Source organism: Leopardus geoffroyi, chromosome A1 (genome assembly GCF_018350155.1).
Source record: "Leopardus geoffroyi isolate Oge1 chromosome A1, O.geoffroyi_Oge1_pat1.0, whole genome shotgun sequence".
Lineage (NCBI taxonomy): Eukaryota > Metazoa > Chordata > Mammalia > Carnivora > Felidae > Leopardus > Leopardus geoffroyi.
In genome coordinates this window covers 214,811,758-214,834,295 of record NC_059326.1, presented here as the reverse complement: position 1 = coordinate 214,834,295, position 22,538 = coordinate 214,811,758, and the positions used below count along the sequence as shown (strand labels likewise).

At 36.3% G+C, this 22,538-nt stretch overlaps 1 pseudogene; it reads right to left on the bottom strand.

Moving 5' to 3' along the window:
- Window positions 1-1,686: 1,686 nt before the first annotated feature.
- Window positions 1,687-2,806, bottom strand: LOC123582832 (annotated as a pseudogene).
- Window positions 2,807-22,538: the final 19,732 nt, after the last annotated feature.

Below are 22,538 nucleotides of genomic sequence, written 5' to 3'. Positions count from 1 at the left end.
TGTGACATAACCAGTAGATCCCACTGTTGACTGCTTCACTTCTTTCATTGTGAGTCATGCCCACTGGATGTACTGCATCTGAAAATTGACTCAAATGTAGGAAATGAACAAGAAGCTGTTACTTTTGATCGGGGTAATCATCCCCAGCTTCCATCTTTGCCCTTGCACTGTTGTTGTTACAGCTATTGAACAGCACTCTTGCTCCCAGGGATGCAAAGTTCTATTAATCATCTTCACAGCTGCCCTTAGGTCAAGCTCATTTGACTGCCCCTTTGACCTTGCCAATCTTTAGGGTAATCGTGGCTCCTGGCATCTGGCTGTGTTGCTTGGTTTCTGAAGACTTTATCTGCTTCCCCTACTGTAAGCCCTTACAGAGGAGACCACCACTGATTTTCTGATGCTGGTATCTCTCTCACCAGCACATTCATGATGGCCTCGGGGAATAATGTGACCTCTGGGTCCTCCTGTGGAACATAACTGTCTGCTGGATCTTCTGACCTCATATAATATATCCACTCCAGCACGCCTGCTTCCCTTGGTTTCTTTGTATGGCAACCCCGGCATTCCTGCCTCACTTAGTTCTGAACATCACTTTTTCAAGGTCTCCAAGAGTCACCCCAGCAGCAAGTTTTCCCCATCTCCTAGGGTCTTTGCTGGAATATACCTTGTTCCGAAGAAAATCAATTGTGCCACATCAAGAATACTTGCTTACATGAGTTTACATTCTGGTATCTTTCATGAAGCACCTTCAAAATTCCATCACAGAGGTATTCTCCTGGCTTAAACCAGTACATACTAGCTAATCCTTTCAACTAATTTGGTGTATGAAGTCTACTTCCTTCTTCATCAGAACCAATATGGTCATTCTGGGACTTAGCAGCCTACAGCCAGAAGTAGAGAAGAGGGAAGCTCCTGAGAGGATCACCTGTTTCCTTGGGAAGAGAGCTTTTTGTTTGTTTTATTTTGTTTCAGCAGCCACCACTGTTATTACACATCTGTCATGTGCCCAATCCTTCCATACTTGGTGTCACTGCATCCTCACCAATCAATTAACATGACCATGACTACAATTGTGACCTTCAAGAAAGTAAGGATCAGAGAGGTTAAGCCATGTTCCCAAGTTCCCTAGCTGGTAAGCGGTAGAGGGGGAATCTCAATCCATATCTGTCACATTCCAGAGCCCATGTTCTTTCCACTTTGCTACCAGTTGCTCTCCTCAATAAAGGGTCACTGGTGCAATCTCTGGGGTGGCCAAGAGTCACTCTTATGGAAATTCCTAACAGGTGTTACAGGATGAGGTTAGATTTAAGGGATTCTGGCAATAGGGGTCCAGTATCTTCAGAGATGCCAGACACCTCTTGGCCTAGTGATCCCAGATATAGACAGACTCTGACTGTTCTGTGGACACAAACACAGAATTCTAAAGAGACACACATTTCTCTTCCCAAGGTGTGGATGTGTAGGTATACATCAGCTCTTAATCACACATCATTCAATCCCAAAGAAGGGCTATACAGTTCTGGGAACACACTCACATATACGCACTATTCCCTTCACACATATGCATATGCATACATGCACACACACTCACATACATACACACACACACACTCACTCACTCATTCATGCCCTCACACATTTATGTGGACACTGAGGCAGGTGGTAAGACAGAGGATTCTGGCTGGGTCAGATGAGAATGACAATGCTAAATGTGGTCTCATCCAGCAGATAACCATCCTGACATGCGGGAAATTCTGCCATTGTCAGCATGGTCTCTGTGGGTGGAGGGGCTGGCCTCACGGATGGGAAGGCAGTGTCCACTCACACCCGCCTGATACAGCAGCAAGCCCAGCAGCCAGAGAAAACCTGAAGCAGCCAAGCTATGCCCATGAACAGCATGGCAGCCAATGGCAGAGCAAGGGCAGCTGCTACCCAGCTAGCATCAGGCCAGTGGCCAGCAGCCCAAGGCCACTGAGCAGCACCCCAAGGGCACTGGCACCTCTACCACTGCATATTAGAGCCACATAGTAGGCCTGGCATATGCAGTTCATGTCCTGCAGAAATGAGCTCATCAGCTGCTTAACCAGAGCAGTAGAGCCAGCAGGAAGAACACAGTGCCTACCACCAGCCATCACTTGATCAAGCAGCTGCTGGTGGTGGAGAGCACTGCTGTGCCACTACACCACAGCCCAACACAAGACCTACAGTAAAAATGATAGCTCTTTCTCAGGAAGGATAGTCTACTTCTGAATCCCAAAATGCTTGTGGGCAAATGGAGACACATCCTCGGGGGCCTTGGTCAAGACAGCCCCATTCTATGTTTCGGCATCCCCAATTTTCCCAACCAGCATCCTGACCTTGCCATAACAAAGCAGAGCATTGGGTGATCATTCAAGTACCATTGGAGCTTTGCAACTGTATTAGATCTTTAGCCTGCTGCACAGTTCTGTCTGTGTTTTCACCACAAGGGATAAAGACCTCTTTATAAGATACCAAAGCTCGTTGATAGCCCTCAGTCCCTTTCTATCTCTCTGGCAGGCATCAATACAACTTGGAAGTAACCAGCCAACTCCGCTATCTTTGTAGGCACTGTTAACTCAAAACTTTCAAATGCCTGAATCCTTAAACCCTGTCACAGCATTCACCTCCACCCTGACATTTTCCTGTCATTACGAATAAAATTCACCATCAGTGTAATCTTGAGCAGTTAACACAGATTGTACAAAGGAGTATTGTTACCTCACCTACCAAACAGGACAATGTCCTCTTCACCCACCAGGCAACGAATAATCCAGTGTAAGTCCATGTCTTATTGCTTGTTTTGTTGGATAGCTCCTGATACCACATGTGTTATTTGGATACTGTGAGAAGCACATGATACCAAGATAGAATTATCTGTGCAAAAATTTATTAGGGTTAACATCTATGAGGGAAATTCGGAAAGAAGTTGGAGTGGCTGAGAGAGCTGATAGAACATGATGCAAGTCTGCCCCAGGTGAGGGGAGAGGAAAGAATGAAAAGCTGGGTATGAGGATTGTAGACAGCATGGGGGTTTTAAGAAAGTTAGACAAAGTTTGACCTCAAGCCAAAGTTGCCCATTAGAGGAGTCTCCCATCTCCCAATACTGTAACTGCCTTAGCATCCGTCAGCCTCTATAGCACATGTTTCTGGCTCATAGGGAAAATAACCTTTTTTTGGATTGTTAATTAAACACTGAGTTAAAGTTTTTAGTTTCATCAAAACTTAAAAGCAAGCAAAAGAATATAGAGGTATATATACATACACACACATACAGATCTTAAATATATAGCCCCCATCTTTATTTTGCTATGTTTGTGTCATTGCCACAATCCCTATTTTCTTTTGTTCTATAATTTTTTTGATTAGTCTTTGAAGTTCTCAAAAAATTCCAAAGATATTATATAAGTGACTTCCAATTAAATTTTTATCACCAAATTTTTTATGTTGGGAAAACTAGATGCATTGATGTGAAGCAGGGACTGTAAGTGATTTTTCTAATAATATATGTTTTCAGTTATAAACTAGGCATAATTACAATACAAAATTGTTGTGGTAAAAAATTAATCGCCCTCCCTGTGGTATTATATTAATGCAGATATCATTTATAGGCTTTTTCAATTATTTTTTTAAGTAATCTCTATGCCCAGTGGGGCTCAAACCACAACCCCAAGATCAAAAGTCTCATACTCTACGGAAGAGCCAACCAGGAATCCTTCTTTTTTTTTTTTAACATAATGATTTAATAGTTCCGTATATTACTCAGTGCCCATCAAGATAATGGTGCTTTTGACTTAGAGGCTGGGAAGATGGCAGACTAAGAGAAACCCAAGGTAACCTCATTCCATGTATACAACTAGGTAACACGTCAGCATAAATAACCCAGAAAATGACCCAAAGACTGTCAGAAGAAACTCCACAACTAAAGGTAGAAAAGAGGCCACAACTAAGAGGGTAGGAAGAGCAGAGATGTGGTGGGAAGCAAACAAGACTACGGCCATACGCAATTGGTGGGGGATGGTGGAGGGGAGTTGCAGACACAGCGAAAAGTGAGAAACAACTATCACATCTGGGAGCCCAGGTAGAAAAATGAATCCCCATAGTATTTGGCATTGAAAGTGAGAGGGGCCAAATTTCCTGAGTTCTTATAACCAGAGGGAATTAAAGCCTGGAATTTTACAAATCAGCAGGCTTGGTTCTGGGAGAGCCTGGAGAGCAATAGGAAGCCAAGTCCTGCCTTTATAAAGACAGCAAAACAAATAGCCAGAGGAGATACAGTGTAGAAGAAACAGTTTCAAAAATGCCTGGGACATACAAGAGGGAGAGTAGTTTACTCAATCCAGAGTGTGTCCTAGACAGAGAATCCTTCAAAAACAAAGGAGCTGGCAGGTGCTATCTCCCTTCCCTGTCCCCCAGCACAAACACATAGCCACTTGAAGAAACCAGCATAGTGCTGATATTCACTACCTAACTTGCTTACGCCAAGCCCTGCCCCCACTGCCCTATGTTGGATCTTCCCTTTGCAGCCATGCTTGCCTCAGTCCCAGCTTTGTGGATCCCCACACTCAAAAGACTGGCACAAACCTTCCCAACATTGAGGTCCCCCCACCTGTGTGTTTTGCAGAGCCTCCATCCTGCTGGCCGTGGTGGTGGCCCCTGCAAAGGATGAGGTGCACACCCTGCCCACATGGCCCAGGTCGTAATGGTGGCTATGGGAGTTTTCATTTTACAAGCAGACATGCTTGCACCTTGTTATAACTGCGTGCCCCACCCTGGCCAGGGACCAAACACTGCCCACAACAGGCAAAGAGAGTCGCTGCAGACAACTGGACTGAAGAAAAAAGTGGCCAGAACAAAATTGCAGGATTCATGCAACACACATAGGAGACACCCCCTGAGATGCCACATTCTAGGGAACAGGGGATACTGCACTGTAGGACACTACAGGACCTATTCTTCATAAGGTCGTTCCTTTCAAGAGCAGAAGACATAGGTGACTTTCCTGACACAGAGAAGCAGGCACAGAGACTTAGACAAAATGAAAAGACAGAGTAATTTGTCCCAAATAAAAGGATAGGACAAAGCCACAGCTAGAAATATAAATGAAACAGATATAAGTAACACACCTGATAGAGAATTTAAAGTAATAAATATAAAGATACTCACTGGACTTGAGAAAAGAGTGAAGGACATCAATGACACCCCTAACAAAGAGATAAAAAGGAACCAATCAGAGATGAAAAATACATTAAATGAAATTAAAAATACATTAGATGGAATAAATAGCAGGCTAGAGGAATCAGAGGAACAAATCTGTGACCTGGAAGACAGAGTAATGAAAAGTAATCAGGCTTAGCAGGTGAGAGAAAAAAATTATGCAAAATGAGAACAAGACTTAGGGAACTCAGTATCTCCATCAAGTGTAATAACATTCGCATTATAGGAATGCCAGAAGGAGAAGAGAGGGGAAGAGGTGGGGGGCAGAATATTCATTTGAATAATAGCTGAAAACTTCTCTAATCTGGGGAAGGAAACAGATATCCAAATCCAGGAGGCACAGAGATCCCCCAACAACATCAACCCAAGGAGGTGTACACCCAGACCCATAGTAAGTAAAATGGCAAAAAGCAGCAATAAAGAGAGAATTTTTTTTTTAAATTAAAATCAGCTATATGTTAACTGTACTGGAATAAAAGTAAAATAAAATAAAATAAAATAACCAAAAAAAAAATAATTCAACAAAAACAGCTACAGAATATAAGACAGGTGCATACAAGGGAAACCCCATTAGGTTATCAGGTTTTTCAGCAGAAACTTTGAAGGCCAGAAGGGAGTGACATGATATATTCAAAATGCTGAATGGGAAAAATCTATAGCCAAGAAAATTCTATCCAGCAAGACTATCATTCAGCATAGAAGAAGAGATAAAGAGTTTCACAAATGAAGGCTAAAGGAGTTCATAACCCCTAAATTAGCCCTAAAAGAAATGTTAAGGGGGACTCTTTCAGTGGAAAGAAAAAATTAAGTAGGAGTATGAAGAATAGGAAACACAAAAGCAGTAAAAAGAAGTATATCTATAAAAATCAGTCAAAGGAGTCACAAAATAAAAGGATGTGAAATATGACACTATTTACCTAGGACATGGAGGGGAGAGGAGTAAAGAATGGGTTCAAACTCAAGCCACTATCAGCTTAGTACAGGCTGCTATATTCAGAAATGTTATATATGGACCTAATGGGGTAACACAAATCAAAAACCAGTAATAGACATGCAAAGAGTAAACAGGAAGGAATCCATGTATACCACTAAAGAAAGCCAGCAAATTATGAAAGAGGTCAAGAGGATAAAGAGTCAGAGAAAAACTACAAAAACAGCCACAAAATAAGTGATAAAATGGCAAAAAATACATACCTACTAGTAATTACTTTGACTGTAAATGGACTAAATGCTTCACTCAAAAGACATAGGATAACAGAATGAATAATTAAAAAAAGACCCATCCATATGCTGTGTATAAAAGACTCATTTCAGACATAAAAACACATGCAGACCAAAAGTGAGGATGTAGAGAAACATTAATCATGCAAGTGGATGTCAAAAGAAGGCCAGGGTGACAATACTTATATTGGACAAAAATTGACTTTAAAACAAAGACTGAAACAAGAGACAAAGAAGGATACTAATAACAAAGGGGACAATCCAACAAGAAGATATAACAATTGTAAATATCAAAGAAAAAAATCAAAAATTGAGGTAGGCCTGCATTGCTATAAACTTGCCTCTTACGCCCTCTTTTGTTGCATCCCAAAGATTTTGGCAGTTGTGTTTTCATTTTCATTTTTCTCCACATAATTTTTTATTTCTTTGATTCTTGGTTGATCCATTCATTGTTTAGAAGCATGTTATTTAACCTTTTTATATTTGTGCTTTTTACAGATTTTTTTCTTGTGGTTGATTGCTAGCTTCATAGTGTTGTGCTCAGACAAGATGCATGGTATAACTTCTATTTTTTTCTAATTTGTTGAGACTTTTTTGTGGCTTAATATGTGATCTAATCTTAAGAATGTTCTTTGTGCGCTTTAAAAGAATGTGTATTCTGTTGTTTTAGGGTAGAATGTTCTGAATATATCTGTTAAATCCATCTGGTCCAGCATGTCATTCAAAACCACTGTTTTCTGGGGCAGCTGGGTGGCTCAGTCAGTTGAGTGTCCGACTTCGGCTCAGGTCATGATCTCATGGTTTGTGAGTTTGAGCCCCATGTCGGGCTCTGTGCTGACAGCTCAGAGCCTGGAGCCTGCTTCAGATTCTGTGTCTCCCTCTCTCTCTGTCTCTCTCCCACTCGCTCTGTGTGTGTGTCTCTCTCCCTCTCTTTGAAAAATAAATGAAAACATTAAAGAAAATTTCTAAAAAAAAAAAAAACCCAAACCACTGTTTTCTTGTTGATTTTCTGTTTAGAGGATCTGTTCCTTGATGTAAGTGATGTGTTCAAGTCCCCTACTATTATTGAATTACTATCAATCAGTTCCCTTATTCTTGTTATAAACTGTTTTACTATTTGGATGTCCCATGTTGGATGAATAAATATTAAAAATTGTTATATCTTCTTGTAGTATCCTCAGATATCATTTCTATAGATGCACTGCAAGCTTCAGCCTTTCTATCAATTTTGCTGTACCAGCTTTTTTTTTTCCGATTGTCATATGTATCTGTTTATACAGGGTTGAGATAGGTGACTTTACCTGCATCTGCATCTTTAATGGATTCCATCTAGTTGTTTTAATTTCTGTCAAAGTACAATGCTCATACGATTCAGTACTAAATGTCTAGTGCCTAAATACTCAACATTATCTCAGTTATAACTTTTCCAAGATTATAATTTCATATGTTTGTTTTCTTTTTGTTACTTTTGTTATCTGAAATCTTTCTATTTTAACCTGGATTTCTATAAACCCAGGTTATACCTGTAATACTCAAATCATATTATACATAAAATACATTCTTAATGATACAAATGTTTCTGGCAGGTGACTCAAAGAGCATAAGGACTTTTATAACCAAAATCAGTTTTCTCCTAAGTAAAATTCACATGTCTTTCTTTTCAAATGATTTCTGAGAAGACAATAAACCTTGTCAATACACTAGAATTGATTCCACTTGTCTGTTATCATTTTACACAAATGGCCCATCTCCAAAGAAATGATCAAATCAACCATGAAAAAAATCCACACTGATATTAATATTGGCATTAGTATAGCAGAAAATAACGTACTCTGCTCTTTCTCAGTTGGATAAACATAACCTTAGACAAGACATAAACATTTTCAGTAAATACCATGAGGAGTTAATTTCCTTTCAATTCTTTATGAAGAGAAGGGATTTATCATGAATGAAATTCACATATGAGTCATGTTCTTTACCAATTCTCAATGCATCTTTGCAGATTGAAGTAACTGTATATGAGTCGCATGTAGTCCCTTTATTTGTTGCAGTAGACCTGGCTTTTGCCCTTCTAAAGGAACATGGGTGGGATCATAGATGAAACTAAACAACTCATTTTTGGACTTTTGGCTTAAGGTCTCTAGTAGAAGCCACCCTGAAAAAAACTATTCCATCTCTCATTTTCAAGCATCCTACCTAGTTCATGCCTAATTTTCAAGGGTAAAGGCAATTACCAACCAAGGAACATACCTGCATTCATTAGAAGTTTAGATATGAAGGGAAAAGAAAGGAGATTCACCAAAGATGAGTCTGAGAACAGTAGAAAAACAAAGTAATAACCAAAGAAAGTAAATGAGTTTCTATGCCTTGCCATTTATTCTTACCTTTTTAAAAATATTTAAACCTACAAGCCACTATGGTGACATTATCATGTTTCTGAAGATTCCATTTTCCATCAAGATGTACAGCAGCCCCAGGTTGGTAACAGATTTAGGGAGGAAGTCTTATGTATCCCCTTAATGAGTAAAGATCCATAATTCCATGGAGAATTATCTTACTAGCTAAAATTGTTTGTAAAATATGATGAATACACACTTATCTAAGGAGAGGATTCACAGCTTTCAAGTCCTTATCATATCTACAAAAACGACTACATTAAATAAATTAAGGATTATTGTTATACTTTCTTTGTGTTTGTTTCACACCCCCTCCACTTCCTGTCATATTTTACCGACATTTTGTAGAATTTCTGTAACACTGTGGAAGTACTTGTTTTTGAACTTCTCAACTTGAAAGTCTGGTGCACCTTTCACTTTTCCTCAGATTCAAATCTTTGCTTTCAAAAGATTCTTTCACCTCTACTTCACCGAGAAGATGTCACATGAAGTGATCATTCCAATTTAAAAGTGTTTTTTCTCTAAAAAAGATAATTCCCTCTTTCTCAGATGACAAGTTCTTCATGTTCTTCAGTATTTATTTATCCATTCAGGACATCAGTCACATTTCTTCAAGTTCCTGAGGATTGCAGCTATCACACTTACTACATTCCCTCAAGTCTCATCAATTCTACCTATAACTTAATGCAACTTGTTCTTTCTTGTGAAATTCACCTCTTCCTTTCTCCTGTACCAATACATACTTCAAAATTTATACCAACCGAAATACCAAATAGAATGAGTCTCTTACAACAGTGAAGAATGCATAATTAAGGCTCATTTTAGTATAATATGTTATACTGTACTTCAACATAAATCAAAGAAATATAATTAAAGTAACAATGCTGTTCATTTATTCACTTAAAAACTGGCAAAGATTTTTTTAAATGTTTATACCAATATAGTTGTGGGTGAGTGCATATTGGTACTTAAATCTGTTGGTGAAACCATACATTAAAATTAAAACTCAAAATGGGTTAAAGACCTAAATGTGAACCTGAAACCATAAAAAACCCAAAAAGAGAACACAGGCAGTAACTTCTCTGACATTAGCTGTAACAACATTTTTCCAGGTATGGCTTATAAGGCAAGGGAAACAAAAGCAAAAATTAACTGTTGGGGCTCCTTGAAACAAAGATTTTGCATAGTGAAGGAAGCCATCAACAAAATCAAAAGGCAACCTACGAAATAGGAGAAGATATTTGCAAATGATATATCAGATAAGGGGTTAATATCCAAAATATACATATAGAACTTAAACAACTCAGCATCAAAAAGCTAAAATAAATTCTATTAAAAAATGGGTAGATGACCTGAATAGACATTTTTTCAAAGAAGACATACAAATGGCCAACAGACACATGCAAAGATGCTCAACATCACCAATCATCAGGGAAATGCAAACCAAAAACCACAATGAGATATCACCTTACACCTGTCAGAATGGCTGAAATTAAAAAAAATAACAAGTGTTAGCAAGGATGTGGAGAAAGAGAAACCCTCATTTACTGTTGGCGGGAATGTAAACTGACATAGCCACTATGGAAAACAGTATGGAGACTTCTCAAAAAAATTAAAAATAAAAATACTACATGATCAAATAATTCTACTACTGGGTATTTATCCAAAGAAAACGAAAACACCAATTTGAAAAGATATATGTACCCCTATGTTTACTGCAGCATTAGTTACAATGCCAAGATATGGAAGCAAACTAAATGTCCATCAATAGACAAATGAAAAAGGAAGATGTGTACACACACACACACACACACACACACACACACACAGGAATATTATGCATCCATAAAGAATCGAGCCCCGTGTCGGCTCTATGTTAACAGCAGGAGCCTGCTTGAGATCCTCTCTCCCTCTCTCTCTGCCCCTCCCTGGCTCATGTGCATGTTTTTTCTCAAAGTAAATAAATAACATAAAAAAGATGAGATGTTTCCATTTGCACCAACATAGATAGACCTATTGGGTATTATGCTAAATGAAAGAAGTCAGACTGAAAAACACAAATACTAAATGATTTCACTCATATGTGGAATCTAGAAAACAAAACAAATGAATAAACAAACAAAAAGTAGAATCAGACCTATAAATACAGAAAGCAAACTCAAAGCCACCAGAGGGAAGAGGAATGGGAGAATAGGCAAAATGAGTGAAGGGGAATGGGAGATACAGGCTTTTAGTTATGGAATGAATAAGGAATGAAAGGCACAGCATAGAGAATATCGTCAATGATACCGTGATAGCATTGTATGGTGACAGATGGTAGCTAAACTTGTGATGAGCATAGCATTATGTATAGAGAAACTGAATCTCTATGTTGTACACCTGAAACTAATGTAACATTATGTGTCAACTCTGCCCCCCCCAAAAAAATTTTTTAGAAGAAATCTGCTGGTGACAGTGTAAATTAGTAGTCTTTCCGGGGAAATATGACCATATGCTGAAGGTGTCTTTTCAGGATATAAGTCTTTATTTCAGAATGACACTTTTCCAAGTTTGTTGAATAAAACAACACATAAGACAAGTGGGAAAAGATGAATATATAAAGATGTTTATTTTAGCACTGGTTTTAAAAGCAAAATTAGTAAGCAATCTAAATGATAAGGAATAGGGAGTAAATAAAATAACTTTGATAGTGGCATACCAGAAAACACCATGAAATTTTAAAGTCATATTTTAAAATTCATCTAATAACCTAGAAAATGCTTACAAAAATTACTTGAAAAAATGGGTTATAAAACACTCTGCATAGCACCTGTGTTTTAAAAGTATATCTACATACACTTCTGGAAATATATAAACCAAAATATTAACTTTTCTTTTCATTCTAGATGATAGAATTCTGACTGACGTATTTTCTCTTGCATTATATCATTTCTAAATTTTATAAGAAAAAGCTAGATTTGCATTTTAGACATAAAAATCAGAAAAAAAGTGAGTTATCTTAAAACATATTCTAAAAAGATGACTGAATAAAATCTACGATCAAAAAATTTTACTAAAAAAAGAAACAGTTTGAAAATTTTATAGTTGAAAAAGATTTTAAATGGAAGGTAATGTTACACTAATTTGCAAAGTCTACAGCTAATGATAAAAAAGTATTAAGGTAAACCTTCTTTTTCTAAAGCCATGGTTCTTTACAGGTCCATGTGAACCTAAAAGGTTTCTGCTCAAAGTAACGTTGTTATAAGGAAAGCAGTGATTTAATTTTAAAAGTTGTCTTAATTTATCAGAAATATTAGAGTCTTGGGGGGAGGATTGCATGTCATTTTGAAAGTTTGATTATCTTTAGAGAAAGAATCAGCTTTCTTTAATAAGATACAAAGAAATTGAACTATTTTGTGAGTTTTGCATAAAGATAAAATAAATGTGAAAGAGCTTTATAAGCTGAAAAGTCAGTACACACTTATTTTATTAATAATGTTAAAAATATTTAAGTGGAACATTTTCTCTTTTTGCTACCTAGGACCTCAAATAGTAAGTCTCACTGCAATGTCCTAAATGTGGTACCATCAAGAGACAGATGTTCATTCTCTTGAACTTCTGAAACCTTACATACCAGAGTTTCTTTGTTTTCCCCCAAATCCTTTTCTCATGACATTCCAGGAACTTACATCCCAGGACATTCCTCACACTTTCAGAGAGTCCATGCTTTTCATAAGCCTTGCTGAGACTCCTCTAGTCTAAGCAAAATAATTGACATGGCTGGAGAAAAAATGCACTAGAATCAATGGTGCCAGGCTGGCTATACCTTCCTGCAGAAGCAATCAAAACATGGCCTAGCTCTTATGCCTAAGAAGGAAGACAAAACATGCATTCTGGCATAGAGCAAATGATGGTATTAATTATATCCACAAGGATGAAGGAACTTAAAGAAGCAGTTCTATTACTCAAAAATACCCATCAAAATCATGAATGCTAAGAAATCCCAAGGAACTTACGAAAATCTAAATATCCCCCAAAGAGGCACATAATTTTAGTGACAGAAAAACATTTATGCTTCATTACTCTTTTAAAGAATCCTGCTAGCAAAAGACATCAATATTTGTTTGAAAATAGGATGAAAGCCATATTTGGCAGGAGCACATTTGAAATTTTTCCAGAATGTATTTTTGTTCTCAGTGGAACAACAGAACTTGGCCTTACTCCAGTTTTAGAAAGGCACACACATATTCATATATGTACATGTTTATGTCAAAGTAAATGAAAAGTATAACTTTAATAGATATTCCTCCCTGCTACCTCACCCAAGTCACTTTTTATTTCCCTAACAGATGTGTAGACATGACTGCTAATGACTTGGATGGTTATAAGAGCTGTATTGATGCTTTGAAGGGCTCTTGGAGGGGGGAGAGGGAGGTGAGATTTTGTCAGGTATCCTTTTCTACTGTGCTTTTATACATTGCCTTGAGAACTATTTTTCCGTTTTGAGTACTTATAATAATTATGCAGAAGGCCCATTACATAATACTAACTGACATTTATTGAACACTTATGTGCAAGACACTTTGGGTGTTTTACTTGTGTTGTTTCCTTTTTAGTTCTTACAAATAAGTTATATATTCTTATCATTGTCATTTTACAGATGAGAAAATCAAGTCACAGGCAAGTTTAGCTACTTCCCTAAGGTCACACTGTAAGGAAACAGCAGAGTTGGGTTTTGAATCCAGATGGTCTACAGTATTTCACATGATTCTCTTAATAAATACCTAAGATTCCTTAAAAATATTCCCTCATTAGTAGACAATTAGCTTATTACAAGTCTTTTTTTTTTTTTTTTTTTAATGAACATTGTTGCAGTAAACTTCCTGGTCTCAACCTCTTTATGTACACAAATGAGCACCCTCTAAATGCACACACCTAGAACTGAAATTCCTGGTGGAAAATTAACCAGAGGCCATCCGTTAGTATTTAGTTTTGTTTTTGTTTTTTTCACAGTACAAAAAGGTGCTTTTATTAAAGCACAGGAACAGGGCCTGTGGGCAGAAAGAACTACCCTGGGATTGTGAGGAGTGACTGATTATAAACTTTTCAGTTAGTGGGGGCTGGGATAAGTAAGTCTGTAAGGAATTTGTGTATGTTGAAAGTGAGGTTTCAGGAACTATCAAATCAGACAGACCTAGATTCAAATTATGTTTTTCTACTTAAGGTTTTTGGGGAAAAGGTCTCTCTGAACATGTTACTCACGTGAAATGAAAATAATGACTACCAGTCTCAAAATTTTGTTGGAGGTTAAATGAATTAATGCAAGCAAAGAATTTAATCCAGTGCCTAATACATAGTGGGCATTCATGATAATTATCATTATTAACTTCAGTGGGAAACCTCTGAATCCTAAGTCCACCTCCATTTCATCCTACAGTGTCTTGCAACTCATGCATTACTCCTTCCCTTTATAGTGTTAGCAATCATTTCTTTTTCTGCCTCTCTCTCTTTGGATTTTAAGTTTCCTGATAGAAGGGACTATAGCTTCTATATGTGTCTGCAACAGTACCGGGAAGGTACCTAGTATTATTCATGTTTTATGAATGAATAAACAATGGGGGTACAGAAAATAAATCCCAGAGTGCTCTATCTAATTCTTCCATATCTTTTTGACCATCTGATCTAAGAATCTCTGAACATGTTAATTTCTTTACATTCCTTCCATTCAAAAATAGGTATCTTCCTTTGTCTCATTATTTTGTGGGTCAGTTGATTTAAAAAAAAACTGAAGAAGAGATAACTAATTCTAAAAAGCTAAAATCTCTCTACAATATATAATTAGGCCAAATCAAAAGCAACCAAAAATTTTTGACACTTAGTGTTCTGATCTGATCAAGATGACAACTGTACAGGTTCTTCAAGCCACAAAGTAAAAATGTAGTTCCAGCTCTCTCATTTAGGTATGCACATTGATCAAAATAAGTGGAGGGAGAGAAATTTCCATTCATTCTCTGTTGTATAGACACAGCATGAAGTTGTTGCAGTTTGTTTTATTGTCTGCCTGGAGGAAAAGTCATTTTGTTGTTTTAATAATACATTGAGATGGTTTAATGATGGATGGGGCTTCAGAGCTCTTAATCAGCTTACCACAATGACTAGCATAAACTGAACCTGTGTAGCTATAACAGGTTCAGAGATGAGAAGATGCAGAAATGAGAAGAAATGCCACCTAATTTATAATGAACATGCTAACATCACTTATGACTTTATCATATGCCTTCAATATTTGTTTCATTAGTTTTGTAAGGTTTTTTTCTGTCCTCTTCTCCTGTCTACTTTTTATTCTCACTTCGTTCATTTCATTATATTCTGTGTGTTCACAACTGATTCCAACCCCTATATTTGGAAATCCTTTCATTTGAATAAAAATTGGGGATTCATTCTTATTAAGGTCAAAGGAAAAAAAATACCTGCAGCTGAATGTGTGTGCTTGCCAAAGTACAAAAGTGAAATGAAATGTAGGGAAAGTATCAAAAATGAGAATGAAAAGAAATACATGAGTGCAGGAAATTGTAAGTGGTCTGGGCTTTATTTGTCTGCTGTGTGTAACTTTTCCCCTTTACCACAAATCATTCAGTATTTGTACATCGCATAATTTGGTATAAGAAAACTGTGAGAGAATTTAAGGATGCAGTAGAGAGTTAGGGGCTAGGTTCATTCCCAACATTTATTTTCAGTGTTGGGTAGTAAAGGGTTTATCCCACAGAACCTACAGAAAGCATTTATCCAGAGTGCAATGATAGGGCTTGAAGAGACAAAATATAAAAGAACAAGAAACAGAGTCCTGTCCGTGATCAGGTGCAAACTTGGAAAGTAGCTCTGGCAGCTTCTGCCAAAAAAGCAATACCGTATGGCAGAGGCAGATGTCCAAATGGCCCAAATAATCAGCCCCAATCCTACCATCATGTACTCAAAACACCCATTAAGGGTTGGTGCACAGCAGCCTTGATCCTGTGCCCACTGTGATATGCTCCAACTCTACTTCCAAAAAGAGTGGTTATTTCTGACTCCTCTCCTACTAACCACCACACTAATGAATTGTTCCTTTAACTGTCATGCAAGATCTTGAAATAAATAATTGGCTTAGTATAGAAAAAAGAAATGCTAAAATTGAATCTTCAATACCATAAAAAATCTCCCAGTGTCATATATCAAAGTTCTAAAACAAAAGTATAATTAGTAGGTGCTCTAGTGGATAACATATGTATAGTGCAGTTTCTACATTAAGGTCAGTGCCTTAGTCCTGCAGAAGCAGTAAAACTCTCAGCTGTAGGAGATGCCTCTGTCTCAGTTCTCTAAAGATGCTGGTCTCATGTAAGGTTCCTGGTTGTTTTGCATCACTGTATAGCTAGGATCTATGACCAACACCAATCCATAGCATGCCAGACATTTCCTCATATTCGTATCGATAAATATTTTCATAGAAGTCTTAATATGTTTGACAGTCATTGTTCAGTTTTACAAACCTTGTGTAGAATCTGTATTCATTAAACCACTGTGGCTGTAAGAACAGTTACTCCTAATTTGACACATTCAAAGCCAAAATGTATGGCGGTTTATTAATTTCCGATTGGTGTTATGTATGTGCTCTCAGTAACTTATTGCTTGGACAGGTTTGCTTTCTGAGATGTTTTCCAACTACCCAGGAGTTAATTGATTATACTTAGTTCTTGGATAGTCCTCTAAAATCATTTGCCGGATTGACATCACAGTGTTATGTACACATCTGTGAGTCAATGAGGTATGCTTTGCTAAAGCATTTATTCATCCACGTAATCATTTACAAATCACTTAACTGAACACACATTTGTGCTGAGGCAGTGTGATAGACCTGGAGCTGTGAAGACACACCTTATTCACATTACAATCTGGGGGAGAGAGATAAATGCATAAACCAATGGGTACAACATGTCTATTCGCTGTAAAAAGGATACCACAGGAGAAGAAAGGAATGGTCAGTTCTACTTGGGGAGAAGGAATACCCATTTCTACAGCTCAAGAATTCCCGGAGTACCATTAAAAGAATATCAGATGCAGCTAAAATGTGTTATGAAACTGAATCTCCAAATATATAGACTAATGTCCAAAAAGGATATTCAGAGAGCTCTCCAGAACTCTGCCCTTGTCCCTATCCAGGTGAACTCATAACTTGCAAAATGTTCATCTCAATTAGGAAAATAAAGAAAAATAATTGTTTCCTAGTATCTCTTCCAGATACCCCCATACTCTTCTCCCATTGTGTTTTACCTCCCCGTCAAAATGTAGTAAAGCCAATCTTTCCAGTGAATAGTTAACAGCTTGCTCACTTCGGAAGGAGGTCAATGAAATGTATGCATTTTGTACATTTTTACCTGCTAAAATTATAATTTAGGAGATTAATTTTTGTATATTTATTCTACTTTAAAGTTATTCTTTTTAAAAAAGCATATTTTCAAATCCTTTCGCCAATATAAAGTTTAAAATATTATATATTAAATATTCTCTGTGAAACACATCTTGGTACTGTAGCTCCTCATCTTTAATCCTTTAAACAAATTCAGGATAAAATTATACCATATGGTAATAATTGCTAATGCTTTCTATTAAGTTTTTGATGATTTTCATGTTTCAGATATGCAAATTCCATTTTGTGGTACCTTTTTTGTTTTTAAAGTAATCATCAATAGAATTAAGTCATTTTTAGTTGTCAGACATGCAAAGGCTAGTAACAGAACATTTGTTAGCTGGTCCATAGGATTCTCAAGTTGAGAGTAATGTGATTATTTATAGTATAAAATCTCTAAAAAAGTATGAAACTCTATTTTATATTTTCATCTTCTTGAAGTCTAGAAAAATTGATCAGTTGGGATAGTTCATATTCTATTTCCTGTAAGAAATAAAGTCAGTAAATAAATATTAGAACTTTTCCTTATGGCAGACATCATAAAATTCAATCCTAAGAAAAAGAGGTTCGATCTACATATGAACATACACAATGCATGGTCATTAACTTAATAATAAGAAGGAAGACAAGGATTATTTAACCTATATGGTCAGATGAAGTTTTTGAAATCATTAAATAATGTCTGCATTTTAGTAAAACAGGAAGAAAGACATCTGAATTAATATAATCACTCATCATTCTTTCCCCGAGAACAACCACTATTTTCTTAAAAAACAAACAAACAAACAAAAAAAAACAGCACTAATAAACTATTACCGTTCAAGGAAAGAAAATTTCAACTAAAATCACTTTCATAGAAATGGAAACCACTATGACATGATGCTAAAGAATAATAATGAACAAACCACAGTGCACAGAAATGCTCAAATTTTTGCAAAATTCCTTCCTCCATTAAATATATTACTAAATTTAATTGTTTTCATAGTAATAGGCATTGCAAAAAGTTAAAATGCCCTTCAAAAAGAAATGTTATCAAGGACAACATGCATGTTTAGTACATGTTATGTGTATTTCCCAGCCTGAGATAATGCCATCAAGGATGTGGGGAGAATAGGGTGACACTGTGAGTGATCAAATTAAAACCAAAACAAACAAGTAAGCCTTGTTTGTTTACTTGTTAGTCACAAGGTAGTAGCAGCAGCAGGGGACTGGGCTGGGGTGGGGGGTGGGGAAGGAGTGGCAAAAATGTGCTTTTTAATCTTACCTCCTACTGTCCCATAGGAAATATGTTGATCCTTGTGCAATTAGTTCCCACAAAAACCTACCTAAGGAACCCTGGTATTTCTTTACTTTCCAGGAACTATTATAATGATATCTTTAATTATTATGAAGCTTCCACCAAGAAGTTCGGGCTGCTACATCAACGATTAAGACATCACCATTGTAAACAATAATAGTTAAAATCACATAAAGCTCATGGTACAAAACAGCAGCAGAGTACAATGGCACATTGAAGGAAAGGGGTCCTTTTTGCAGTTCTCCCTGTAATGTGGCATTACAGAGACATTTTCTGAAGTTCAAAACCATTTTAAAAAGCATCACCAATTTACCACCGACAAAATGCCTACAGGTTGATCTATGGAAATTTGCTCTCATATTCGGGAGACTTATCTACTACCCGTTGTCTCCTTTAAGATCAGAACTTTCAAAAAATAGTGTAATGCCAAATAAAAGAGGAAAGAACCTGTCAACAGAGTTTCTGACGGAACAGAGAATGCTTGTAGGATTTTAATAATTCTGTCTCCTTTTTGCATATTCCCTGCTTGTGATGATTAGTAAGTTGTGTAACACATTTATAGTTTTATGTTAGCATCTGTGAACAAGGAGTAAAATTGTTTCTGATACTGGAGAATTGCTTTAAGTTGTACATACTACAGATTCTATTTATCTACCAAATAATTCACATAACCCTCCCCACAAATCCAGTATTTACCCAGGAATACCATCTCTTCAGTTTGAAATTCATTTTTTCTTTTATATGCTTTAAGGAAATAATTCAGTGACTTCTTTATAGAAATGCCAAATATCTTTTCTTTTTTAAATAAATTAAACTTTTTTATCAAGATCTATTCCACACACCATAAAGTGAGCAGAGTATACGTGTACGGCTTGATGAATTATCACAATGTGAACGCACCCATGTAATCCCATTCTGATATAATTTATCAGAACAATCCCAGCATCACAGAAGCCTCCTTCCTATCTGCTCAGGTCATTATGTTACTTCCAAAAAAGTAACCAATATGCTGCCTTCTATAGCCAGCAATAAGTCCATACTATGCCTAGTCTTTCTAGAACTCTTCTTTTGGTCCACATTATGTTTGTGAAATTCATCCATTATGCTATATGTAGCAGTAGTGATGTTATTTTATGACATTACTTATATGCCACTTCATGTGGCATCACAACTTATTTACAATTTATATTACAATTTATTTGTTCATACCAGATTTTAGGTTGTGGGTACAAACATTCCTGTACATGTCATTACAGGCACACAAGTCTTCATTTCTGTTAGGTACGTGTCTATGGTAGAACACCAGTTCATAGAATTTGTGTACATCCAGCTCCAGTAGATATTTCTACATGGTATTCCAAAGTGACTGACTCATTTTACATAACCACCGTCTGAATGCAAGTGTTCCAGCTGCTCAATATCCTCATCAAGAATTTTCATTTTCATCTTTAAAAATTTTTAACTTTAATTTTTAAGTTAATTCATTCTATTTCATTTTTAATACTATCTCATTTGGGTTTTAATTTGAATTTCTCTGATTAACGATGTTGAGCAACTCTGTATAGGCATACTGGACATTTGAATATCTTCTTTTGTGAAATGCCTCTTCAATACTTTTGCCCATCATTTTTTTTTTTTTTTTTTTTTTTTTTAGTTTATTTATTTTGAGAAAGTGGGGAGGGGCAGAGAGAAAGGGAGAGGGGGAGAATCCCAAGCAGGATCCACACTGCTGGTGGAGTTCATGAACTCGTGAACTGTGAGATCATGACCTGAACCGAAATCGAGAGTTCAATGCTTAACCGACTGAGTGACCAAGGCGCCCCGCCCATCATTTTTTAAATTGTCTGTATTTTTCTTACTGATTTAAAGGAGCTCTCTGCATACTCCTGATGTGAGTCCTTTTTCAGGTATATATACTGCCAACATCTTCTTCCACTCTGGTTTTTCTCTTTCTTACTGTTGACTTAACGAATGCAAGCAATCAATTTTAACAAAGTCCACTTCAGAGGTCTTTATTAGAAAAGTTTTATGTAGATAATTTAAGAAATATTTATCAACTCCCAAACTATGGAAACTTTCTCCTTTGTTATCTTTTAGAAAATGTATTGTTTTACCTTTACATTTAGGTCCACAGTCCACTGAGACATGATTTCTTTTTTTAATAATTTGAAGCAGGACTCAAGATTAAGATTTTCTTTATGTGGGGGTGCCTGGGTGGCTTAGTCGGTTAAGCAACTCTTGTTTTCCGCTCAGGTCATGATCTCGCTGGTTTCATGAGTTCAGGCCCCACATAGGCTCCAAGCTGTTAGTGGGGAGCCTGCTTGGGATTCTCTGTCTCTCTCAAAATAAATAAATAAACTTAAAAAAATTTTTTTAAAGATTTTCGTTATGTGGATATCCAGTTGACCTAGAGCCATTTATTGAAAAGAACATCTTTTTCCTATTGTACTGAAGAGGAACTTTATCATAATTCTAGTGACTATAACCTGGTGCTGTGTGTTGCTTTGTTTATCTATTCTCACTCCATTATATACTGAATAATTACTTCATTCCTGAAGATTTAGAAGTCTAGATATTTTACAATGTAAGATTCCTCACTTTTTTCAAGATCGTCATTTCTTCTTGGTCCTTAGCTTCTCAATATATAATGTAAATTCAGCTTATCAATTTCCACCAAAAAAAAAAAAAAGGATAAAATTTGCATTGGAATTCCATTTAATGTATAGATCAATTAGGGTACATTTAATAGCATTACAATATTGGATTTTCCAGTCCATGAATATGGTACCTCTTTCCATTTATTTAGCCTTCTTTAATTTCTCTCATATTTAATAGTTTTGTTTGTAAGGAGTTTGCCTAACTTTTGTTAGATTCATTCCTAGTTATTTGATAGTTTTAAGCTATTCTTAAAGGTATCATTATATAATTTTTCTAAATTTTGTTTATATTTAGAAATTAATTCGATATTTATGGTTAGTATCATATACAGAAACACCATGTTCAGAAGATAAATTTGCTAATTCATTTTTACTAATTTTTAAAAAGTATATGCAAATAATGACAATTTTATTCCTCTCTTTCAATACCGTTACATTTATTTAGCTCCACTGCACTGAACAACATCTTCAGAAAAATGATGAATAGAGGAGACAGTGGTATTCTTATCTCACTTATCTCAAGGGACAGTTTTCAATATTTAACTATTAAATAGGATATGTTTGCTGTCGGTTTTAGTTGGTACCTTTTATGAAAATTACTAATTTTCTAAAACTTTTTATCATGAAAAGATGTTAGATTTCATCAAATACCTGTTCTGCATCCATTATAATTATTATATGACATATTTCTCCTTAATTCTGTTAACATGATTGGTTTTTGAATGTTAGTCTCATGTTGAATTCCCAGGATAAATAGGCCAAATAATTTTATTTGCATTTTCTACACGATTTTCAAATATGAGAAAAATGTTTCATTTTTGTTTCATTTTCATTTTTCATTTAATGAAAAATGTTTCATTAAAACAGAACCTTTTAATAATCTATCTTAGGGCTCCTGGGTGACTCAGTTGGTTAAGCATCTGATTTCGGCTCAGGTCACGATCTCACAGTTCATGAGTTCCAACCCCACATTGGACTCTGCATCAGGCTCGCTTCTATCAGTGCATAATCCACGTCAGATCCTCCAGCTCCCTCGCTCTCTGTGCCTCCCCCGCTCTCACATGTGCACTCTCTCTCTCAAAAATAAATAAACATTTAAAAAAATAAATTAAAAAAAATAAAAATCTATCTTATTTTCAGCAAATTTCTGACACCTTTTTATAAGACATACAACGTCACCTGCTATAGATATCGTCACGGGTTTTGCTTTACCCTCAGGTATGCTTTTGCAATGACCTGAAGAATTCACATTTTCTTTGTCCACTATAGCTCTATAATCTAGAAACTGGTCTCTGAGTGCCTTAATATAG